General features: G+C 33.5%; 1 long non-coding RNA gene across 3 annotated transcripts; it reads left to right on the plus strand.

The window, feature by feature from the left end:
* The first annotated feature begins 6799 nt into the window (after window positions 1-6799).
* On the plus strand, window positions 6800-22329 carry LOC106017804 (uncharacterized). Of its 3 annotated transcripts, XR_005265683.2 has the most exons (5): window positions 6800-7520; window positions 7724-7801; window positions 12922-13033; window positions 15149-15226; window positions 22099-22329. It is a non-coding gene; the product is annotated as an uncharacterized lncRNA (long non-coding RNA). The 3 variants fall into 3 exon arrangements; XR_005265684.2 differs by lacking the exon at window positions 7724-7801 and having other exon boundaries at window positions 6802-7537; XR_005265685.2 differs by lacking the exon at window positions 7724-7801 and having other exon boundaries at window positions 6803-7520.
* Window positions 22330-23063: the final 734 nt, after the last annotated feature.

Below are 23063 nucleotides of genomic sequence, written 5' to 3' on the forward strand. Positions count from 1 at the left end.
TCAAGGACGTGGTCAATCATTGCTCATTTGTGGGAAGTAGAGAGTAATTTCTTTCCTCTGCACTTCCACATAGCCTTCATTTATTTTATTTGTTTGTTTTCCTCCGTTCTTTTTATTTTCCCTTTCCCCTTCCCTTTCCCCTTCCCTTTTCCCCTTTCCTTTTTTATTTCCCTTTAGTTAAATTGTTTAGTTCATAATAATCTTTATTTAATTATTATTATTATTTCCCTTTAATTAAATTATCTTTATGTCAACCCATGAGTTGTTCTTTGCTTTACTTCTTCCCCTCCTCATCTAAAAAGAGGGCGAGTGAGAGAGCGGTTGTGGGGTTTAGCTGCCGAGCACGGTAAAACCACCACAAGTTTATTTGGTGAGACGAAGAATACCAGTGTGCCCCTAACCAGGTTATTCTGCTCTGAATGTCTTTTTTCTAAATTGATTTTTCCTTAATCAACAAAATTAAGTTTTAAAATGTATTAACAAAATTAAGAAAATATTCTCTTTTCTCTCTTAGGTTTTGCATGAAAAGTGGACAAGTTTTTGAGCCAAGAAAGATTTTATGTGCCAAAGGAAGTTCTGTGAAGAAGCTCATATTAGTTCTATGAAGATTTATTCTTCTTATTATCATTTGTTTTTTGAAGGTAAACAGAAAGACACAGAGCTTGTAATTTTCTATTCCTGTTGTTTGGTTTATATTGGAAAACAAGCATTGCAGTTGCCACTGGTGAAATCTGGAAGATGTGAATTTTCAGTATTACTTACTGTATCTGGGAACACTAAGAAAATCACTGTCTTTTAATAGGATATATATATATATTTTTTTCTTTTATCATTAATAAAAACCCCTAAAATTTCCACTCAAAATGTTTGTATTTCCCATCCAATAATAAATATTTACAATTTATTTATTTATTTTCCTGGAGATTAAAAACATTGTCCTTTGTTCCCTTTTTACAATACTTAAATTACAAAACAATTAGTATGTTTGCTTTATTTTGGGCAAAAGTCCATCAGATTTGGGTACTTATCCTATGTTTGCAATATATCCAGAATATGCTGTTGGACTTTGCTTTTGTTCTATGCAAAGTGTGATGCACATCGATTAGAAGTTAAGCATGGGCATTCTGTATGTGTGCTATGTATGTGCACAGCTAAACCATCTTTAATATGAATATATATGCCTGCTTTGTGCAGGCTAAAAGTAATGAATTCCTGAAAGTGAGAATTCAAAGGGAATTATGTCTTGCAAAATTGTGTACAATTACTTTAGCTTATGCTAAAGTGGTTTCTGTGGATGTCCCTGGACTACCTTTGAATTGTCCCCTATGCAGGCTAATTCACACTGAATAAGGGAAAAATTCTGAGATGATACTATTAGAAACAATTTTCAGTCTTGAAGGATATCAAGGACTATACAGGCTATGTATAAAATCCTTGAACTATTCTATTTGGTTAGAAATATGACATTTATTTTAGATTAACTGGATTCCCTGTGCATGTTAAACTTGGATATATTTATATAACACATTGGCACTACTTTTAGACACAGTAGTGGAAGTAATCTGGTTATATTAAGTGGGGTATTCCACTAAAACAGTTATGCAGCTTCTGGCATGTGTGCTTGCCTAGCTATTTCTACAAAGCTTTGTGTCAGGTATTATAGCAGTGTATTGCAAAAGAGATATGACATCTGTATGAAAAATGGTCTCTCTCACTTTCATACTGAATATATGAATTTACATTACAGTGAATTAGGAAAGGAAGATATAGATTTAATATATAGATTAAAAGGGTTTAGTAGCCATTTTGGTGTGTCCCAATGAAACTGAATTTTGGATTTATAAATAGAGATTAACAGTATCACACATTTCCTTGTTCCCAAAGCATATCTGCAAAGTAAAAATTAATTGAAAATAACCCCAATAACAAGTAGGTATATATTTTATTATTTAAAGTTTCAAAGTTCAAATTTTTTTTTCTCATTTTTTCTTCTTTCTTCATTTCTTCTCTATCTTAGAGTAAGATTTACTGTAATTATTGTGCTCATAAAGACTCCCTCTTTTTAAAGTGAGTTAAACTAAATGTAGTCTTAGGTCTACATTTGAGAAGGAGGACAGCCCTATGAAAATGAAAAACCCTATGAAAAAAGTCCAAGTCTATTTGAAAAAAAGAACAATGGTGTGTGTGTTAATGTTCAAGCTCTCAGTATGCAACATATTTAAATATTTTTAAACACATTTTTGAACTGAAATTTAAAGATTAAGCTTATCTACTTTTCCATTCTTTGTCAAATACAATTAGATGTTGAACTTAGCGAAATGGTTTAGTGGAGGACTTGTTAGTGTTAGGTCAGAGGTTGGACTCGATGATCTTGAGGTCTCTTCCAACCTAGAAAATTCTGTGATTGTGTATTTCCACAGTTCCTTTTGTTTTACAACATTCTGACAGTTCTAAAGATAGCAATGTTGAAGGCATTTTCATAAATAATTTTTGTAAATTAACCGTACTTTTACTATGAGAACCATGTGCTGGCCCTGCAACAAGTTCCCTATTTTCCATTTTTCATTATACTTAGTATCTAGATAAACAGCATCTAAAATAATACTTGATTATCCAAACAGGATGGTACTTCTGCCTCTCCCATGAGTTCCAGTTCTTTCTAAAGAATTTAATAGACAAAATTAAAAGTTAAATATTATTCAACACTGAGTGCAAAACAGCTCAAAGTAGAAGATAATTTACTTTAAAATTACTTATGAAAGGTACTTTAATAGTTTCTTCTGCATAAGAAATCAGACACATATACTAATTTCTGGAGAAGCAGATCATCATTCAGATATTTATGAATGAACATAAATACCTAGTCAGAGAGACCTGTGGAAAATTCATCCACTTTTGGGACGTATTGATTAGAGGAGAGGTAAGAAATGGATTTTATTGTTATTGAAAATGTGTTTCAGAGGATCACTAAAAAGAAATTTAATTTTCACATTGAAAGTGAATGCTGGTCTTTGGAAACTCTGGAAAGCAGATTCAGTTCTCCTGAACAAATCTGAGGCTGTCTAACATAGAGTTACTCTACAGAAGGTTATTAAATAATTTTACATTTTGTTCATGTCAATTTTACATTTTGTTCATGTAACTTATGCTATGTGACCTACATAGTATCATGGAAGCGTTTATTGCACTGTAAACATTTTGGAGCCTTTTTTTTTTTTTTTTCTTTTTTCCTTTAAAATGTACTTCTACCTACGTACTCAGTTTAGTAAACTGAAAATAGTAATAACCTTTTTAATACAGTCTCTATTTTTCACAAGTTCCCTGGAACGCAAACATTTCAACAAGATAAACACTGGATTTTGCTGATTTTTTTTATTATTATTATTTTTATTTTTTTCCATGAAAAAGCTTAGAGCTGGGAAAGAGGACTGAAAAACAAAAGATTGTATGCATTCCCTGGGTGGTGAACAATTAAATTGTTGCTACATCTTTCTATGTAAATGAAACTGTACAGTATTATTTTTTTCCAATATTGAACACAATTGCAACAACTCAAAGATGATGGAGCTATGTTAATAAATAGGAGACATAGGAGTAAATATGACATAGATATCATTGTTCTACTATAAGTATAAATTCTGTGAGAAAAACGAAGAGACTATAATGAGGAATAGAATCTTCTGCAACTTCTGGATTTAAGGATGTCATGAAAATTGAAGTAATTTTTCTATCATGTACAACATTACTGTTGTACTGACAGAAAACTACAAAGTTTTCTTGCTATCAATGCAATCAAACAAATTCTTGAAGTAGAAGGGAAAATTACATAAATTTTCTTCTCTATTACAATGTTTTCTGTGTATTAACAAAAACAAATCTTTCTTGTTTGGAAAAAAGAAAAAGTTCTTTATGCCCCTCCTGGGAATTGTTATGCTTTGTTGAATGTGGAGTTTAATTTCTTTTACAGGTAAGTTTGACTGGACTAGTTTAAATGGATTATTTCTTTTCAGGTGACCAGACACATATAATAAAATTGTATTAATGACTGATTTTTTTTCTGTTTGCAGGCTGAATAGAAAAAGAAAAACAGGTAAACTCTTTTTAATTTGAACTTCACGTGTCTTCCTTTCAGGATGGAAAAGCAAAATGGAGGAAGTCGCTTACTTCCTGAATGGCATTAATATCTGTTATTCTCTTCCGGAAGCATTTAGGTCTACTCATAAAAAGGCTACAAAGTATGTACATAAATTTAGGTGTTCCAATGGGCAGCAATGCATCTAAAAATTAAAAGTCTATCTGACTGATACCTACAGATAACGCAGATAAGCCAACAGACATCTGAGCTTCAATGTAATTTATTAAGGTTCTAGTTCTACTTTGTCACATAATGACATGTTAAAGCTATTTTAAAAAGCTTGTGAACTATTTTCACCTAGTCTTTCAGCTAGTTTAAGGGGGCTCAGATTAAGCTTGGAAAAAGCACATTCATTCATTCTATTATTGAAATTATTTGTTATGTTTATAGTATACATTCTTTCTTCCTTCTGAGGAGCATGTAAAATTTAGAAATGTTAATGATTTCATTATAAACTAACTCCAGTAACATAACCCTTGTCCTCAAATTGACTTGATACCTGCAGTGTAACAGAAGTAAAAATTGAGATTATCTTTGAACAACACTGTTCAGGAGTGTTAGATGCCCAAGCTAACTCAATATATCACAAGTTGTTTGGTTACATTACCGACCTATTCAGTTTAGGTGAACAGAACCAGTGTTACAATAACGGAATTGGTTTGAGCTACCTTGGGCACTGTATTGTGCACATAACACAGGAACCTATATCATGATGCCAAGTGCTTTCCAATAGTGAGGTTTGATTATATTTAATCTTAGAGATCTAATTAAGTCTTACAGATCTTTTTGAGAAACAGCTTTGACTTCAGTAGATTTTCGCAGGACAAAGCAATATTTATGAAGTATAATGAGTCACTGGCCTTTTTAAACAAGTCTTTATGAGAAAGTGAGTAGCTTACTCTGACTTAGTTTAGAGGTATTTTTATGAGTCTGATCTCCTTCCTTCACCTATCCTTGATATTTTTGGTACTGTCCTAACTTTTCATTTAGTGAGGTTTACATTCTTTGTACACATTTTCATTATTATATTTCCATGCTGAAAATCCAGTCTGCCAATGAAAATTTATGTCAGAATAGGTGCTGTGGAATAAATCAAGATTTTGTTCATTATGGTAATGGTAAATCTCAGTTCGTTATTTAAGCTGGACAAAAATATGAGGCTATAAAAGGAATTAGATATTACTTAATAGCAGCAGTATGTTTCCCGGATCAATAGAGTTATAGATAGGAAGTCTAAGAAAGGTGTAAATATTTCTTTTATATGGGAAAAGATTTTACAGATTACATACCTTTTATAAATACCTACATCCCTTTAGAAATGCTGTTCAAGACAGCCACATTGTAGTACAATCTGATTTCAGTATCCATGGCTAAGATATCTGATATGGCAGATACTTTTTCATATAGACCTTTTACAATGATGATACTTTCAAATAGATACTTAGATACTTTCAAAACATAAAGTTAGTATCTTACTTAAGATACTGTCTAATAAAAAAGAGGTGTTCATCAAAAGAGATGAAGTGTGAATGTTGTCCATATAGGTAGCAAAATCGAGGCTCTTACATGTCCAGTTTAAACATGCACGAATTTAAATTATAATCAAGGGTCTTTCAAGTCCAATTTAAACATTCACAAGTTTGAATTCCATCACTTATAGAAAATAAAATGAAAAATGTAGAGAAATAAATTAAAAAAAAAAAAAAGATAATTGATGAAGTGCAAATCAGTCTAATTCAGGCAGAGGAATGAGGGAAGATGAACAGCTTGTGAGCAGTGATCAGCAAGCATTTACAGAAAGGCTTTTATCTTAGTCTTCTTATATGGACAAATAACACAATGCCTGTAAAATCTGAGAATTTTTGTCTGTCTGGAAAATGAATTGGAATATAAATGATCATACATATGTATTAAATGAGAGATCTTTAAAGAATCTAAGGACATATGTAAATAATTGCCATTTCTATTCACCAGTAAATAAACCAAACTCTTCTGCCAGAATTGCAATAATGTATATTTCATTCCATAGCAAAAGTTCCTTTTATTTCCATTTATTTCAAATTGAAAGATAGTATTTGCAGTAAGTGACACCTTAATGTGCATCCTGTCACCTGCTGTTCCTCTTGGCTGATTAAAGCTAATTTATAGTTCTGCCTTTTTCATAACTCTCAACAAAGTATGGTATTATCAATAAAGAATGAAAATACCATTTTTTCCATACATGTCTCATAGACAATATGAGCTACGATCTCATATACCCCAGGATTTACTTACAGAATTACAACTAGTTGGTGGGACTCAGCACAAGGCAATTCTACAGTTATTTGTGAAACTTATGATAAACATGACTTACTCCTTCAGAGAAGGTAAAGTCAGGTATTCAGAAAAAAAAATGAATGTAGAGATACAGTAATAAAAGTACTGAAATGGTAGCATGTCAGCAGTCAGAATATCATTCACGCTGACTATACATCTTTGATTTGAAACATATTGTTTGTTTTTTTATGTGGAGATAAGCAACACAAATGAAGAAATAGAGTGTATAGAGTGTGTGTATGCATGCGTGTGTGTACGTATACATAAATATGGATACATTCACATGAGACCCGAGTATAATAATAATAATATATAATAAAAAATAGTTCTTTTCAGAAATAATAAAATAATGTTATTAGTATATTTCTGGGTCATTTTTAGCACAGCTCAAATTCTGCTTATCTTTTTCTGCTTCTAGTCATGTTTCTTTTTTTTTTTTTTTCTTCTTCTTCTTTAAAAAAAATAAAATTATCCTGATGCAAGCAAACATATAATAGTGAATGGACTCTCTGGGAGTGCCGGCAAGCCCACTTTTGACAGCATGAACTCTTAAGGAAGGAACAAAAGTGTGAACAGACCCAAAACTGTCAGAGAGGGCCTTTGCCCCAAAAGGTTTCTGGGGGATGTTGACAACCAGTGAGATTGAACAGTAAGTGGGAAACTACAGGGAGAGTTTTGAAACAAAGGAGGAGTTTGCTTGAACACAAGTATAAAACAAGCATGAAAATTCATAATGGTGTGGAGAGACCACATTGGATTGGAGGCAGCAGCAGTGAAAATCTGTTTTGATGCTGCCTGAAGTCACTTTCCAAACTCTGCCCGGGTCAAAGCAACCACTCTGATGGACACTGCAAGAAGCCCACATGTGGTTGGGACTGATGACTTGGTGGGTAACACCTGGGACCCACACATCAGGAGAATGTGTGTGTGAGTTCAAATGGTGCTTTCTCATGAATTAGTGGGTTAAGAGGAGAAATGTATATGCTTGCAAAGTCGAAGCAACTGTTTCCAACCAGAGCTGTGTGGAAATGCAGATACCTGTGTTTCCATGAGAAATGGGAGGACGCTTGTAAGCTACATCTATGTGTGTGTAATTGAATTTTTAAAAAATATTTAAGAAGGGTGTTTATAGATTTATAAATGTTTGTTTACAATTTGTAAGTGTCTAGTGCTGTGGTTTCAATATGCTTTGTGGCTCATATTAATCCTGAATTTATAGCTCACTGATTGTGAGTTAATTAGTGTGATTTGTAAATCAATAAATTCCTTCAGTCCTTATTTAAAATATGTGAACTGAGCAGCTGTTCCCTGAGACTGTATTCCAGCTCTTACTTTTTGGACACTAAAAAGGTAAGTGATTCAAACACTATCTGAAATATGGAAGAATTATGACTAACCTATTCTACGCAAGAAAGATTCAGATTTTGCAGTGAGTAATGGTAGTACTCTACCCTATAATAAAAAAAAAAAAAAAAAGATATATATATAATAGCTTGGCTGCAGAGTTTTTTACACAAATTAAAGAAACTACCCTCTAAAATATCAATCTGTTCCTATTTTAAATGGAAACATTTTCCTCTTTCCCCAGATACTGCCCAGAACGTTATCTAATCTACATACTTGGCTGGAAAATCTGATACTAAATCTTGTGGTTGCTCCTATGCATGCAATAATAAATTTTAAGGTTGCCTTAAGCAACAATACGACCAGCACTCTGCAATGTTCTTAATCTCAATGAATCTCTAATGCATCTTAATTCATTATTAAGAATCAAGCCAGCAAAGTGGTCCTAACACCATTTCTTGGGCATTAGGTCTTTGTGGCAAATTCCTACAAAATTTTGTCTAGGCAAAATAATATTCCATTAGTCAATACATAGAGTTTGGCTTATCTAGGTTTTGATAAAATGTAGGTAGCTATCTTTATATGCTCTTTACCACTCTTCGAAAACATTTCTTCTCCACTAAGTAGTATAAATGATTTGACGTTAGTTTGACATCTAATAGCAGGGATGTAGCAAGACATAACTAGGAATGATCGTACCTAAAATAGGAAGACATTACACAAGGCAGCACAGAAACCACCTTTCTTCGATCTTCAGAAACAATATTGTTTTTTACAAAAGCCTAATTTACAATGAAATCCACACACTGTTTTTACTATAAATTGTTTCACTACACACTTTTTTTTTCTTTTTAATATACTCAGGATAACTTGTCCTTCTGTCATGTGGCTTAAATGTGACTGTTTTATTTTCCAGGAAGGGTAGTATATAAAAAAAAAAAAATAAAGCTCATTATTTTTAGCATTTAAATGCATCTTTTATGCAACCCAAGAATGCATTTGAGAAATATGTATGTATTTGAAAAATATGTATGAGATATTATCATTTATTTCTTTAAAGAAAGTTCAAAATAGTGTATGCAAATGTGTGTAAAAGATGTTGTTATGATACTAGGAAATCTCTCCATATCAGAAAGTGAAAATAAAAAATCCAGTTTAAGTGTTTTAGAGTCACCACTGGGACCAGACTTAAAATACTATAATTGATTCTTTAACTTTGCGACGCAGCACAATCTCTGGATGCCTCAGAAATAATCTTACCAAACAAAGAATTTACTGGTATACAAAAGAGATGAATTGCATATTTTTGCTTATTGTGCATGGGTTTCATATATTCTTCCAGAAAACCATTTTCAGTTTTAATCTTCAGTGCTCTGTATTGATGCAACAAGGTAGGTTATATCCATATGAATATAGAATTTAGATTCCTTGTTTAGATTCCACATCAGACCAGCTAATTATATGTATCTGTTGTGTTGTCTGTATGGTCTGTCTGACTGGTCAAGCAGTCTGATCAAACAGAGCTGCTGTATCCTTTTGAAATAGCATGTTTCCATTCCAAAAATCTGTCTTATTTCAATCAGTAGTCAAATTTCTTTGGATTAATCTTAAAAACATCATTCCAGAGGATAAAAAATAGGAGGGGAAAAAATACCTATCTTTATACAAGATCCCTACATAAAGGAACAAAAAACATAAGGTAAATATTTTATACAGTGTTATGAGAAAGTTACTTCTTAGAAGCAAAGCTTTTCTGCATTAGGTAACCACGAGAGAAACTTGCAGTCAACAGTAGACTTGAACATTGTCTTGCAATAATTCCTTACACAGATGTGATTCAAAGGCAATTCAATACATGGCAGGAACCAGAAATTCCACTGGAATTTACAGACCTACTGGTCTACATGTATTTCAGATGACTAGAACAGAATAACCATATCTTTAATAATATCAAAATTATTTGGCCTTTTAGCTGCTTCAGGTTTCTTCCAAATTCCAGGTGAAGGGCCTATGATGTGTCTACCAGACAGGGATGGTACACAATGACATTGATCAAACAGCTGCAATCATTCACAGGCAAATCTGTCTCAAGTAGAATTTGTATTGTTCAGAATCCTGCATAGTAAAGAGGAAAACCAAGGTCAAAATATGTAAGTAACAAAGGTTGAACCACTTATCTGTAGGTAGGACTCAATTCCTGTCAGTCTAGTAGGAATTAAGAAGAAGAGCACATCAAAAAGCATGCTGTGGCTGCTTTGTAATACAAATCTGTGGAAAAGAAGGCTTAAAACATATATTCTTTCCATCACAGTAGAGAAGTGGTAGAGCTAGCTCAGGAGTATTTACTAGAGCTAAAATGGGGTGGTATCTCCAGTTAATTATTGTCATATAGTTTAAAAAGCTCTTCTTAATGTTTGTCTTTATCCTCTCTCCTGTCACCACACAGCCTAAGTAACTCACCCTGAAGTGCTTCATAAAAATGAAAACTGAAATGATTTAATAGAATTTGCACTTTTTGTCACCTCATTGATCAACATTTTCCATGTCATTAATAAGTGCAGTGAATAAGTCCTGGTACTTCTTTTCAGACTATTAGTCCCTTCATCTTAGAAGAACTGACTCTTTTCTCCCTGTGTTGCAGTTAGCAACCAGATGAAATTAATCTAGTCTTTGATCTTAATTTTGTTAGAGTTAACTCGGTGAAATTTAGTACAGAGAAGAGATTCTGGCATTGGGTGGATATCTTATATTATTCATATTTAATGTGCAGAATAGCTAATAATTTGTCCACATTCTTACAAATTTACTTGTAAATCTTTAATACTGCAATATGTTTTCTTCAAACTCTAAATATTGCTGTGCACTGAGGTAAGGATGGATTACTAGAGCTGACCTCGGGAATATAAACATATCAGACGGCTATTTCTTTGGATACTTTTGGTGATGCTGTAGCAGCTTACGAATCTTCAACAATAAACATAACTAATGAGACATACAAAGTATGTGATTTAAATATATTTTTCATCAATTTTATGTATATTGTACTCTGCAGAAAACACAGACTATTTTGATTAAATTTTTCAGTTCCTCACAAGTTATATAGATTATAAAAATATCCTATGCCTTAGAAATTCCTCTTAAGAAAATAAATTTAATAAGAATCCAAAGTCTTTGGAGAAAAGGATACTTATCAAGGTGTAGCAATTAATTCAATATAATAAAAATTTAGAAGGAAAAAGTATATTTTGTCAAGTTGAAAATAAGAACAAGCTTGGAAAAATAGCAAGAAGCTGAGTAAACTCTGGTTAAAACCTTTAATACATTGCAGAAGATATTAAGGTACTATGAGATCCTGCCTCATATATATCAGAGTTCCTTCAATAAAAACTGTGTGTTCTTACTGATTTTTTACTTATTTCTTCCATTGCTGAAGGATTAAGGGCCATTATTTCTGACTGGAAGTTCAGAAATTGTCCTCTGTGTGTGCCATCGCCACATTGCTTACTTTGCAAAGAGCCCGTTTTGTCTGTAAAGCTGGAAAGGTATGATGAAGCATTGTAGAAGTGAGAGCTGGAATATGAAATATCACGGACCATTTAATAACTTCAACTAATCATAAAACCATCAATTCCCTCTCAAAAAAAAAAAAAAAAATTATTAGCTATAATTAAACCTGATATCATCAACACTTTGGATTGTTTCAAGTTCTTGGAAGAGTTTTTATGTAAGATTTTTTTCAAAATCCATCTAAATATTGAAAATACATCTTCTGACCACTCTTATTCCATATTTTATTTTTTGTATAGCTGATGATGCCTTATCATTTTATGAGTTAGAATTAAAGCCCACATTATATATCCTATATAAATGTGAAAGACAAGTTTATTTTAAAGTTATTCTTAAAGTTGGTTAGAATGCTTTTCAGCTATTGGATCTAAACATTCCATAAGAAATTAAATTACCTGCAATTTTAATTGTTTCTTGTCTGTGACTTTTTTGAAGTGACAGTCCTGGAATTTTGAATTTTTAAATTTTTTTTAAATTTTGCATTTCTTGTATGACTCAAAAACATTTAAAGGGGGGGGGGAGAAAACAAAAATATTTAAGGTTTTCCAATGGAAAAAAAAGGCATTTCTGATGAATTCAAAATGGTTTTGATTGGAAACTACTGACAATATAGTTTGAAACTTGTGTGCTTAGGGATTTTTGTTCAATTTATGGCTATACTTGTTTTTCCTCCTGAGCCCCCTTCTAATTGCAATCTTTCCTTACCCTATATATCTCTGGTGACCAGGACTTCATTAATATAAATGGGAGTGTCTTCATGAATTGACTTCATTCCTGATATGCCAATTTATGCCAGCTGTTTTTTGGGTTTTTTTTGGCCCTCTACCTTTTTTTATTTGGATAAATACTGTTGATTTTCTGTACCCCTGCTCACAATTTGTTTCCAAATATGCATCCCACACTCCAAGGGCCATCTGCTGTTTGTTCAGAGCTAATGAGTATGCTTTAGTACTAACATCCTTGGGAAATGGTGTCATGCTGTCACTTTGAAAAACAGGGCTCCTATTTTCTTCTGAACTCAGTTTTTTAACTCCTGTGAATTTAAATGTTTAAATAACTTTCTCTCCATTATACAGATTGTAGCTATGATTTGCAACTAAGACATGTATAGATGTATAGTACAGTCCAATGAACAAGGCTTAATAACCACTGTTCAAACATATACAGATATATTTAATAGAGGGGACATCTGTGCAATGCTCAGGTTTAGAGCACACTGAAAACATAAGCTCTTTCAGTTATGACTGGTTTGGGGAACCAGTCTTCTTTCCAAGAGCAAACAAACCCTATTCATAGACTTATTTGTAGTAAGAGCCATGCAAATATTATAGGGATCATCTGCAATTTCAAATCAAAAGTTTTCCCAGATGTTATTTAATAATGTCATTCTGATATATTTTTTTCAAACATACACAGTTCTTGTTTAGCTCAGTTATATGCCTTGACTTTATAGACAATGGCTCAATAAGAGAAAATTATCATTAAGAACCTTACATAAAGTCTATATTTAGGCACTAAAAGAATGATAATAATGTGTCTTCTCCCCTCCCATTGGTCAGCAAAAGTGCAATAACCACCAGTGCTGTCCAGGGTAGAAGTAGACTGTGGTTGCAACTACTGGAATGACAACAGCTGTTTTGCAGAGAAGTGATCCCCAACCACAAAACAGAGGTAAACCACATCTTAAAGCTAGATTTAATTAAGGATTTCTGAGATAAAATTATGATCAATGAATGATTCATTGAAAATAAGTGTTTCCTGAGTCAGAGCTGGGACTGGGACTGGAAATGACCAGCTTGTAGGCCATTGTTCAACAGCACAATAAATTCTCTATTCTCTATATTCTCTAGAGGGGATAAAAATAAACAAGTCCTATGGTCACACAGTGTAGTATACTAATAAAATTTTGCCATTTAAAATTTATTTCTCTCAATGGGATAGCTATGTTTTAACCATAGCTTCGCTCTGGTTAAAACAGTGCCAATCCAGATGGGACCGAGCTATCATGGAAGCTTAAAGTTAATAAAAACTTTGTATTACCTCGTGACCAATATGATAAACACACTCACACCTCACTCAGAGCAAATTGTTTTTGCACAGGCTTAGTCTGATCAATGACATAGCCTTGAGCTGAAATGCATAGTTTCAACAGTACCTTCAGTATAGAGGAGAAGAAAGGCAAGGAAGGGAAGGGAAGGGAAGAAAAAGATTGTTCTAGCCTGAAAGCCAGGCAGAGGGAACTGTGCCTCTTTCTATCCAACTTGTTTTGATGTCAAGTTGCTTCTTAGATTGGGGACCAGAAAAAGACCCATCTCTCTCCTTCTCAGTCTTATAAAGCTATTTTCCTTTCCGTCTTAATTAAGCAATCTCAACCTTTACATTACATTAGCATTTTCACCCTGATGAGAATTATGAATTTTATGAGCCTTTGAGAGTACGCCATGCAGTTACTGGAATCTTCCTCCATAAAGAGGAAGGAATGGAGTTTAAATGACAAGATACCTGTTTCCTGCTCCCTGGTCTATATTTTGTGCTATGCGAATTCTACCTAGCAATCAAATGTTCTCATAAAAAAGTGGAATGCTGAGAACATTTTTCAGACTGTACTTCAAAGATGGGTTTAAGAGTAAGAAGCTTTAAAAAGAAATACAGTTAATGATTCACTATTACATAAGCTACTTATCTGAAGAATAATTTGTTTTGATATTTCTCTTACTGCCAGATATTCTGATAGTAATGAAATAAAAGATATAGATGAGAACTACATTTATGTTGTCTTAATTACTACTCATCAAATTTTGCCCTTTTGAAGACATATATATTATAAAAAAGGTGAATATTGTAATGCAAATACCAGAAGCCCAATTAAACTAATTGGTGATATTATATATATATGTTTATTTATATATATATATATATATATTTCATATTCGTTTGTTTTAAGATGTTCTACTTAGTGTGGAATAAGGAGCCCCAAACTGCTATATGCTACATATTATGCATTATGCTTAAACTAATTTCATACCTTTATTGTGTTCAGTCTGCTTACTCTAAAGCCTTTCAAATTTTCTGGAAGAACAATATAAGTACAGTGAAAGCAATCATAAAGATTTATATGGCATAGTATTATTACTATCAATAACAGGCTGTCAGTATGAAAGAGGCAATAATTAGGTGTAATGTAAGACTGCATTCACTTTTATTTATTATTATTATTGCTGAAATAGTATAAGTAGTAGTAAAGTCCACATGTATATTAGCAGAACTACTCTTAATAGTTCAGTTAGTGATAGGGCTAACACAGATATGTAACCTTGACAATCAGGTCATACTTTAGTATGTTAAGCCAAAACCTGATTTGATTCTGTATCTGAGATGAAAGGAACAAAACCCATGCATTTTGTCTTTCTAGTAAACCTTTGAATGGAAGTTTACAGTGAAATATGGTTTAATTTCAGGCATTAAAAATGCATCTGAACTTTACATCAGTTTATATAACTTAGGAAAAAAAAAAAAACTAAAATGTATCCTTTCTTTCATTTTAAATCCTTTTGCATGTGGATTAATTGAAAATTACTTATTGTTTGAAATGTTAAGATATATTACACAGCAAGTCAATAACTAGCAGCAAAAGCACCTCTTTTACCTAGCTGCGTGAACTGAGTGAAGCAATGACAATGATATGCTTTTTTCATTGGTAGCAGCCTTTCACACACACACACACACCCCCCATTAGAAAACCCTAAACTTTAATCTCGCTTTCCAGACATTTCTCTCTTATTTCAGACATGGAACCCGAAGACAAATAATTATTTGAAAAAACAGTGGGATTACAGATGAAAAGAGGATACATCGAAGTGGATGGTAAGATATGCAGTTAACTCTACAAACCTGGAATTTGTCTCAAAGGTCTTAGTCAAAATAAAGAAAAACAATACTGTTTTGTATTTTTCCTCCAAAGAAAGCAACATATTCTATGAAGCATAATTCCAGCATCATTCATTTGAAATAAACAGTATGGTCTTTTTGCACCATTTAGTTCAGTGAAAGAAATTTTTCTTGAAGCTTGAATCTTCCATGCTTTCTGCAGTCTAAATTAGCCAGTTCTTAACTGAACTACAAAAGGGATTAATTAGAATACAACTAGTACAGTTTGTGTACTGAAATATTCTGAGTTCCTTTAAGAAAGGGTTGGTTTTTTTCTTTTTCTTTCTTTCTTTCTTTTTCTTTTTTTTTTTTTTTTATTCTTGACCTTGGTGCCAACAACAAAAAAAAAGACCCCATTTTTTTTTGAGCGAATAGTGAGTGGTGTTTGGGGGCAAACATGTTGAAGGACCTCAAGCTTTCTTCCCATCAGTCTTCTCTGAGTTCTTAGGTGAACATTGGTGAATGTAAAACATTAAAATCACACTAGAGAAATGTAGATGAAGATCAGATATTAAGATATAATCTTTTATAAATTTCATCTGAGCTTTTCAAACTGATTAAAATAACAATTTATTGGAAAATGGAAGGTGTTCTCCACCTCTTTCTCTTTAGTTATTTAACATTAGTTATAAAAATACATTACAAGCTATTTAAGAAACAGATCTACACTTATCTACCCACATCTATTAAGTAGAATCTTATTGGCCCTCACTGGGAACATCTCCAAATATCTGGGAAAAACCTGTACAGGATGGAGATAAAATAATCTTCTCTGGGATCAGATAGCTTTTTTATTATTTTTTTTTTTGTATTAAAATCAGTTTTTCCTCTCCCACCTCTCCACCCCCAGAATACGAAAGGAAAAAAATATCATAGACTTTGATATGTAAACTGTTCTAGTTACTTGAAGTAGCTATTTCCCTGTAAAATGATAAGGCTATACTAAGTGAATGTGTATGATTAACATGGTGTGCCTACAATACAGCATGCAGCCTGTAAAGATAAACCTTAATCAGTGTAGTTCCTAATAACTGTGGAGTTCAATATGTGCTGTTACACAGGTAGTTGGCTGAAGTAGCCCATCTATGCTAGCTTGAGCATATTTATGTAATTCGTAATTATATTCAGGAATCACAGGTGGGATAAAGAGGGAACAAGTGCTGAAGGAAGGGCAGAACAGAATTTCCTGGCTTGACTTTGGAACTCAGAAGGCAGATACAGAGACAAGGTACTTTCTTAAGGATCTGTTCCAGTATCTGAGGGAACTCAGTATGTTGGGCAAGAATAATTTCAGATAGCAGAGTTCAGTTTCTTTGTTTTCCAACAGGTAGGGTCCATATATTCTGTGAAATGCAAGAGGGCAGTTACAGTTCCAAGTATATTATGGAGCCTGTACTAGGCTCTATATCATCTGTTATAATAAAGTTTACTTCTAAGTATAGTTATCATACAATATATATATACATAAACAACACCAGAAAAATATTTAAATATTTCACAACCAGTTATAAAATGACCATTACGAAGATACATATTATATATGTGTGTGTATTATAAGTACATTATATATTTTTATATATCTGTGTGTATATATATAAACATATATGAAATGAGTAAATTTATAACAAATCTAACCACACAGTATACTGGACATGAAAAACATAGCACAAAGTAATGAATATTTGCTGAATACTTTTTGATGACCTCTATTCTCATCTCATTTTCTTTGCGGATAAATGATTCATCCCGTGTATTGCACCTTTGGAAGGCTGTCTTATTTGTCTATGCCAAACTACATTAGGAAAGCTAATGAATTCAGACATATTTCTGAATAATATAACTTATGGTATCTGGGTTCAGACAGTGTATGTGTGACATAGAAGATGCGGTAGGAAAAAAAAAATCCTGTAGAAAAAAGTAGGGCTACAATACCAGCAATATTTGTGATAAGATATAAATTTCCAGGCTCATGACATAAGTTGCTAGCCATATTTCTGTGTGAAGAGGTGTTAATAAAATCCGGAGTTTATAGCTGTGCACTTGCAATGTATGTTAAAGAATCTGAGTGTGAAGAGAAAAGTAGCAAAGTGAATAGAAAAACAGAAATGCTATGTGGTCTTATACTCTTACACTGCTCTTCCAGTGACGTGAAGTTACTAAGTGACACGGGCACTTAAAAATTTGCTTTGAATATGAATATATTTTGAATATAGTTTTTTATATGAATATTTCATACTGCTATCTATAAATTGTACAGCTGTGGGAAAGGCATTAATAGCGTTGTGTTACAGAAGATAAAACAAGCTCGGGTAACAAAAGTATGGGAAGATGTGTTTGTAGTTCATGTTTGTATTTGAATCTACAAATCTAATAGTGGAGAAAGTTTGGTAATTAAATACCAACTCCTGATTCATAATGTAGCTTTTGATAAAGAATTAGGTCATCAGACTTATTTGAATTCTGGGATTATGCATTATGCTTTTAATTCATTTTTGGATGAATCAGCAATCCATTATGCAATAACCCTTTGAATCTCTGAAAGATAGAAATAGGAACTTATTAGATACTTGCTATTAAAAATAAAAGAATACTTAAAAGAAATTTGAATAGCTGTAATTAAGAATAACTAGAATTGGTGACAGTTAAATAAGTATTGTTCTATAAGCTTTGATTAGGATGCAGCACCTGACTGGGTGTTTCATGAGACATGGCTTACTTTCCAGCTGTTCTGGATTTTGAAGAATACGGGCATACTTCACTTTATTTAAATATTTCTCTTATTAACTGTTGAACAGCTTTATTCAGAGCTGTTAGTGTCACAGTTCTAATTCTCATCAGAACACAGAATTGCAAAGGCAGATAAAAGTATTATGTATGTAATAGATAATAGGTTTTCTTCAACTCAACCACATCCTCCTATGAGACTACTGCAGAGCTATCTTCAGCATCTTCTGTTTGCTGCTATTCAACTGTATAACAAGGGAGTACCTACTTGCACATGAAAATTTCACAAAGTATTTCAATTATTAGAAGATGCTTGACTTACCACTGTGAAACAATCTACTCACACACCATACAAATGGTATTATTCTATTAAGGCTAATACATGGTTTTAGACAGAGGCAGCATGACTGTGCCAAGACTTCCTAACATCCTACTGTCTCTGCAGCTGCTCACAGAAGGAAATGTGCAGACTACTTAACGCAGCACTGTATTTTACTCTCCTAATGACAAAAAGTAGAAATGTCTCAGCATTAACATAGGAATGCTGACAACATTGAATGCTGGCAGGTGTGAGCAGAAAAGGCTCACGGCTTTTTCATTTTGTTTGTAGCCAGAACTGTTCCTTCCCAGTCTCCCTCTGTAACACTCCAGCTGCACAGACTTGTACTCCTTCCTCTGTCAGTGTTCACCCATTCTTGCTTCTTTTCTTAACAATGAAGATGAACTAAATTGGACAGTATGTTTTTTTAACATCATAACCATTCACCCTTCCCTGCCACCTACTTTCAGGAAGCATAATGCTACCATTATTATTATTATTAATTTTTACTTATTCAAAGTGCAAGCCAAATTATGTTCAGCCCACTACTTAGAGGCTATTGTTAAGTCCCATGGAAAAGCTGAAGCCAGACCTTCCCTGGGCATCCAGTCCTGTATTTGGCTGTTGCCAGGTTTCTCTCCTTAGGGTCTCAACAGCTCTTTTTCTTCTGATTCAAAAGTGTCATGCTAGCTTTTCTGGAAGCCAGGAGATTAATATACACCCTTCCTCAGTGGGAGCAAAAACTATACATCATGATACTAATGATCTAGGAATGTTCTCTCTCTCTCTCTCTTTCTGTCTCTCTCTCTTTTTTTTTTTTTTTTTTTTTTTTGTCATGCCTCACTCTTGTTTAACTAATTCTTTTAAATTGTTCATTTTTACATATTTAATTCTGATAATATGCATTATAAACCCAAATTTAGACATGCTCTTATCATACTACTTCTACTGCCCTTTATTAATCTTAAAATGCAGGTGCTAAAAGGTAGTGTTTCTCTCTCCCTTTATGTGCCTGCAGTAAAATAGTGCATAAAATAATTAATGCAGTTGCCTTTGGTGGGAAAAATCAGTGTCTGAGAAACATTCTGATAGGAAAGCATTTCACAAAATATAGTAATATACTGAATTTTACTCAAGTCAAGGAGGAAATTCATCACCTTCAGAGGTGAGCTGAAAATAGTTTTTTCCTACATCAGAGAAAAGTGTTTGGCTAAAGTTTAAAGCACAGAATGAATGGAAGTACTGACACAGATGACAACTACAGGTGAGATTCTCTGTGTCTATGGAAAGTTTTAATCTCTTGGCTCCATGTGAAAGGTTGGATAGGTGAAATACATCTCCTGCTGGAAAAGTTGCTGCAAAGCCCTAACTGAGCAGCAATACGTCTCTGTGGACTGAAGTACTCTGTAAATGAAGGAGCCATATGGAAGCAAGTAGATAAGATGCCAGCAAGTATCATGTGGGAACAGGTAACTAAGCCCTTGTGCCTTGCAGGAACAATATGACCTGTTGTTGTGAACTCCAATTAGTTCACTTTGTATATCCCTCTACTGCTCCCACACTGCCTTCCCACATATGAGACTTTGATATCTTTTATATTTGCAGCTTCCCTGTTTATAAACAGCACTGAGACCACAGGTAAATTCCACCCTAAAATTATTCTTGTTTATTTCTCTTTAATGTCCTTCTTCCTTTAACACTAAAGAATTGCCTATATCATAACACAACAGTGTTCCTCCATAAAATAGCATTATTATACTAGCAGCCTTATAATGAGGTAAGCAATTATGTAGGGGATATGATAATGATGATTTTAATGGGAAAGAAAAGAACAAGAAAAGAAAGGCTGTTCTCTTTCATTTGTAAAGTGAGAATGAGTTTAGGGATTTTTCTTTCTCTTTCCCCCCTCAGGGAAGAGAAATGCTATTTAAACCAATATGTGCCTTGTTTTTGTCTATTTATCATTACTTTGTATCTGCAGTAAAGTAATTAGCTTTGTTACCCTGTCATAGATTTCCTGTATCTCTCTTTGTACTTTGATTTTATATTTAGGAGGATTGCTTCCTTTTTCATCATTTGGATCTCTCTTTGGACAACAATCAATAAATCAGAAAATTGTTAAAACAAACAAACAAAAGCAAACGATCTCAGAATGTGAAGAACTACTATTTTAGAAATAAATGTGGATTTCATCTTAAAATTTTACACTCCTATTCTTTCTCTATTTTTTTATTTGTAGTTTTCTACTGAAATTAGGATAAGCACCATTGTTCGTATTAATTTTGGCAGAACTTTTTAGCATATGGTTATCTCCTCAGATTTTGCTTCGTCAGTGGTTTTGGTATCTTCTGTCAGAATTGTTTAATTTACAGGTATGAAGTGAACAACCTAAACTTAATTCATGCTTCTTTTTTTTTTTTTTTTTTTTTTTTTCATTTGCCAAAATAGCTTGAAGGCAGGGCATTACTAGATATGAAGACTTTGCTTTCAAATCCTATGTCAACTAATAATTTCAGACCCAGACATCACAACATCACATAGCTATCCAAAAAGGAAAATTGAAAGAAAATATCCTGTCTCCAAAAAAAAAAAAAAGACCTCTTAAAAAGCATTTTGGACTTGGAAAGCTGTACAGGGGGTGTTGGTTGATAAACACGAACCAAGGAGGTCAACAGCATCCTGATTTTTATCAGGAATAGTTGAACCCGTGGGACCAGGTGGGTGATCATCCCCTTCTACTCTGTTCTGGTGAGGCCACACCTCAAGTATTATGTTCAGTTTTGGGTCACTCACTACAAGAAAGACATTGAGGCCCTGGAGCATGTCTAGAGAAGGGTTACAAAGCTGGCGAAGGGTCTGGAACACAAGTCCTATGAAGAGCAGCTGAGGGAACTGGGGTTGTTTAGTCTGGAGAAGAGGAGACTCAGGAGACCTTATTGCTCTCTACAACTAGCTGAATGGAAGTGGTAGGGAGCTGGAGGTTGTTTTCTTCTCACAGATAATTAGTGGTAGAACAGGAGGGAATGGCCTCTAGTTGCACCAGGGGAGGTTCAGGTTGGACATCAGGAGAAATTTCTTAGAAAGCGTAGTTAGGCATCAGAATAGGGAGAGTTTAAGGAAAGGTTAGACATGGTGTTTAGGGACACGGTTTAGTGGTGGTAGGAGGATGGTTGGACCAGATGATCTTGGAGATCTTTTCCAACCTTAGTATTTCTATGACTCTATGAATGAGCCTCTTCTAATAAGTAAGCTTATTAACTGATGTATCAAAGCCTAAGTTAAAATAAGTATTTATTCCAGTTAGTCTCTCTATCTTGGTTAGACAGAAAAATCTGTGATTTTATCTAAATTCAGGGAATGATCCAAGCTTCGTGAATACCAAGATCCTTCAAATACTGCTTAATAGAAAATTCAGCTCCTTCCCATCCTCTATATTTCAAGTTATTTATTGCATTTACCCTCTTAGTCCCCTTTTGTTTCCCCTTATTTCATGTACTAGGTTTAAAATACAAATTCAGATTACTGTTTGATATTTTAAAATATACCAAGAAAAGGTTTGTTTTGTGAAATATTACCTAAATTTCTTGCAAGTTCTGCAATTACTTCAGCAGATGTGGCAGTAGCCTATACTTGCTTTTCCAAATCACATTAGTTGAGCATTTTATTATTACTATTATTACTTTAGAATTTGATGTTTCCTTTTTGCTAAGAATTTATAGTTTTAATGTGTGTTTTTTTTTTTTTGTTTTTGTTTTTTTTTTTCCAGGCTTCCTCTTTTAAGAGACCATAGAGACCATAAATTACATAGTTCTGTTACTGAGGATGAACGACTGTATGGAACTCAGAGGTGTTTCTCATCAACCTAGGTACTGATGACTGGGAATCAAAACAAGTGTTTGTCTTGTTGCAAATCACATAACTTTGAAGAATCATTTGTTATAATGCAATATACATACATACATATATATGTATAAAAATGTTATTTAACTGAATTTCATTTTATTTTTTGGATTTGTGGTCTTTGTTCATTTACTTATTAAATCCTAGGGGAAATTTCTCCAACTTGGGATTTAAGAAGAAGTTGAAAATGGCTCTTTAAACAGAAGTTAAGTTCTAATTTGGACACTCACGTGAAATGTCCTTTTTCTTTTCTTCCTTCTTCAGTGATACGGTCTGAGAACACTAATCTGAACTGAGAAGTTCTGAGAGTATCTCCCTTATGTCAAGTGAATTCCCTATTCACCTGCCTACTTAACATTCTTTCCCATATTTATTTATTTATTTATTTATTTTCAGGAAAGATTTTGAAATGCTTCAATTTTTGCTGGGGAAACAGAATTATTTGAGGAAGGGAATTATTGTACTTCAGTTGCACTCTAAATCTCTATAGAAATTTGTGGAATTCAAGGGAATATCAGGAATTCCTCAGATAAACACGGTGAAATTGTAGTCAGCCAAACATTTAGAATCATAGAATCATAGAATATCCTGAGTTGGAAGGGACCCTTAAGGATCATCAAGTCCAACTCTTGACACCGCACAGGTCTACCCAAAAGTTCAGACCATGTGACTAAGTGCACAGTCCAATCTCTTCTTAAATTCAGACAGGCTCGGTGCAGTGACCACTTCCCTGGGGAGCCTGTTCCAGTGTGCAACCACCCTCTCTGTGAAGAACCCCCTCCTGATGTCAAGTCTAAACTTCCCCTGCCTCAGCTTAACCCCGTTCCCACG

The sequence above is a fragment of the Anas platyrhynchos genome, chromosome 4 (assembly GCF_047663525.1).
Source record: "Anas platyrhynchos isolate ZD024472 breed Pekin duck chromosome 4, IASCAAS_PekinDuck_T2T, whole genome shotgun sequence".
Lineage (NCBI taxonomy): Eukaryota > Metazoa > Chordata > Aves > Anseriformes > Anatidae > Anas > Anas platyrhynchos.